Source organism: Rattus rattus, chromosome 1 (assembly GCF_011064425.1).
Source record: "Rattus rattus isolate New Zealand chromosome 1, Rrattus_CSIRO_v1, whole genome shotgun sequence".
NCBI classification, from domain to species: Eukaryota; Metazoa; Chordata; class Mammalia; order Rodentia; family Muridae; genus Rattus; species Rattus rattus.
The window spans coordinates 27958631-27962381 of record NC_046154.1 but is presented as its reverse complement, the minus strand read 5'-3'; positions in this window follow the sequence as shown (position 1 = coordinate 27962381).

Genomic DNA, 3751 nt, shown 5'->3' with positions numbered 1-3751 from the left:
ACATCATTGTGTAACACCTCACTATACACACTGAGCTCGTTCATATTAGATCCCCAAGGATGAGCACTGGAGTGGCTTCCGTTGGTTCTGTCTTGTGCTAGAACCCACAGCCCAGCACATGTTTCCCATGCTCTCCCTCTGAACCCTACCCTCAGCCCCAAAGCTGTTCTTATTTTATATGTCTGTTGTTTTGAGACAGGCTCTTCAGGGGTAGCCCATTCTGACTTCAAACTCCCAGCAGGTCTCTTGTCTGAGCTCTCCGAGTGCCAGGACTATAGACACAAGCCACCAGATCTGGCTTATCTTTTAATCTTAGAATCATAAACAGTGCTACAACAAGCCATTGTGCGTACAGCGTTTCATCCATGAGAGAATATTGACAGGATAAGTCCCCCAGCTACACCGAAGGCGCTATATTGATTTTCTTTTCTTCTTTTCTTTTCTTCTTCTGGCTGTCCTGGAACTCACTCTCTGTAGAGCGGACTGGCTTCCAACTCAGAAATCCACCTGCCTCTGCCTCCTGGATGCTGGTTTTAGAGGAGCCCCCCCCCCACCGCCCAGCCTGAATTGGCTTTCTACTGCTGTGTGTCAGATTACCTCGCACTCAGCAGTTTAAGACAACGACTGATATTCAGCACGTATCCCGTGTTGGAAAGTCTGTTAAGATGTGTGCGAGGCTTAACTCTCATTTGGAGGCACTGGAAGGGAGCAGCTTCCAACTCCTTCCTGTGTCAGCATTTGGTTCCTGGAAGCATAGACCTGAGGTCCCTGCTGTCTTGGTGGCTACCAGCCTAGAACTCCCAGAGTCCTTCATGCTCCCTTCAAGGACAATCCAGAATCATCACAATGAGGGGTTGGGGATTTGGCTCAGTGGTAGAGCGCTTGCCTAGGAAGCGCAAGGTCCTGGGTTCGATCCCCAGCCCCGGAAAAAAAAAAAAAGAAAAGAAAAAGAATCATCACAATGGTTTCTCCCCAGCCTTAGAATCCACCTCTGCTGGGGAAACCTAAGGCTTCCCAGGGGCCTTCCCTGCCCCGTCTCCATCTACCCAGGGTAATAACCCCACTCCAGATCAACTGACTTGGGACCTCACCTGCCTGTCTTTAACCTCCCTTTTGCCACTTAATGGGGTCTAATCACTGAATTCTGTCTGATGGGGGGGTCCTTGTGGAGCTGAGACCAATGAGGGTCACCTCAGGATTCCGCCTCCTGTGGGTATTTTTGTGATTTTGCTAAAGATTGCCATCTTGTCCCACATAAGGGCTGCGTGAAGGCACTCCTCTCCCCAGCAGTGATGTTCATGCCTGCTCGCTCGGGGAATGCTGCTTAAGAATGTTATCAAACTTTGGATTTCTGCCAATCTGATAGGGGAAAAATGGAATCTAAATGTATTTTAAATTTGTGATTATGTTATGCCCAACCGTGAGCCTTTCTTCAAAAGCATAAAAACAGTTTCCAATATTTTGTGGCTTCTAATTTTTTAAATTTCGAAAATGTATTGGTAGGGGGAGGTTGGAGTTTGGGGTGCACACAGAGGCCAGAGGAAGGAGGCATCGAGAGACTCTGCTTTAGTCCTTTGAGGCAGGGTCTATCCTAAACATGGAGCTCAGATTTTGGGTTAGGCACTCGGCCAGCAAGCTGCAGAAATTCCCACAATACAGATACACTCTAGACCGTGAAGTCCCAACCCGAGAATGTCTGAGCCCAGAGCTCCTCAGGGACCCAGATCTGAACGAAATTATTCATTACATACGGAGAAACCAACTCACAGAGGCTGCTTCCAGGAGAGGAGAAGAAAAGGCATGCGAATCAGACCCAAGTTCAGGTCCTCGTAGTTTCACAGCAAGCTCTCCTAACCGCCGGGCCACCTCTCCAGCTCCCAATATTTAGGTGTCTTGTCTTTGTTTGTTTCTTGCTGCTTTAAACACCTTTTTTTATATGCATAAGTGTTTTGGTCGCATAGATGTCTGTGTGTCATTTGCATGTCTGATACATGTGGAAGTCAAAGAGGACATCAGATCCCCTGGAACTGAAATTCTACATGGATGTGAGGTGCCATGTGGGGGCTGGGAATCCTTTGGAATTACCCAGGTCCTTTGGAAGAGCAGCCAGCGAGTGGTCTTAACCGCTGAGCCATCTCGCAAGCCCACACTAATGAAGCCTTTAGTTTTAAGCCTGGAAAGGCCATTCTTTCTAACTACAAAATTAAAAATTTCAGATTTATTTATTTTATGTGTGTTAGTGTTTGGACTGCATGTATGTAAGTATGTGTACCATATATTACATAGTCTGGATGCCCTCGAACTTCCTATCTAAATTTTTCTGCTGCTGAGTCTCTTGCCTCGGCCTCCCAAATTCTGGGATTACAGGCCTACACGTCTGTTTTTAATGTTCTGAGACCGAGGGCTCCCTGTGTATCATACAGGCCTTCTGCAAACAGTTACACCCTCAAGCCCTGGTTAGGGGGGAGTGGTTATAAAGTCTTGCTCTGTAGCCCAGGCTATAAAGGTTATTAAGTCTTGCTGTGTAGCCCAGGCTATAGAGGTTATAAAGTCTTGCTGTGTAGCCCAGGCTATGAAGGTTATAAAATCTTGCCGCACAGCCTCAAACTTCAGCTTTTCCTGCCTCTGCCTCCCACAAGCTAGGATTACAGACCTGAGGTACCCATGCCCCGATTGGTTCCGTTTTTTAATCCAGTGGCTCCTGGAGCTGTCTAGAAATCTATCTCCTTATCTTCTCAGCAATTTGTATAGAGCTGGACCTCACACGGCATAGGCTTTGAGAAAGAAGCAGCCTTTGGACTCTATCAGTGTTTCTGGCCTCTGTCAGGCCAGTCACAAGCCCTGCCCAACTTCAATTTCTCTTCTTCCCACACTCACCGAATCCTGGGGCAGGGTGCGGGTTGGGGTGGGGGTGGGGTGGAGCTGAACCTTAGAGTGAGTGCATGAGCTGAATGTGGTAGTCTATAACTTTCATCCCAGCACTCAGGAGGCAGAGGCAGGCGGGTCTCTGTGAGTTTGAGGCCAGCCTGGTCTACACAGTGAGTTCTAGGACAGCCAGAGCTACAGCGTGAGATCCTGTCTGTAAATAAATGAATACGTAGCAGGAGATGCTGAGGAACGGTGAGGCTATTAACCCCAGCAGTCGGAAGGCAGAAGCAAGCAGAGCTCTGTGAGTTGGAGGTCCACCTGCGCTACATGGTGAGACCCTGTATCTACAAATAAAAAGAGAGAACGGAGAAGACAGGTTCATCCTTGTAGTGTAGGGAGCAAAGACAGGCAGGCGTGAAAACCAATGGGAACTCAGCCTGGAAAGGCTTAGCAGACCCCATATCAGCAATGATGGGCGCCGGTCAGGACTTACCTCGGTGCCCTGCCCCCATGGTAGAGGAATCGTCTTCCAGAGCTTGTTAAATGGAGTGAGAAGGAGGGGGAAACGAGGTTTTGAACCTTAGGCTAAATCATGCTCTCATTATTCCACAGCAAGAAGCAGAGACAGCTAAACAAACCTGGCCTGCAGTGTCGGCGCGGACCCTGGGCTCTTGCTGCACACCACTGCCACCTTGTGGGCGACAGGGAATTCTCCGTGACAGGCTTCCCGTGTCAGGTCTAGTGTGGAACTGACTGTGAGGCTCAGAGACCCAGACTGAACCACCTTACTCATTACGTATGGCGAAATCAAGTCTTAAAGAGGGCACTGCACAGACTAGGGAAGAAGAGGCTAGACCCATGTAAGCTAGCTCAAAGTTTACTG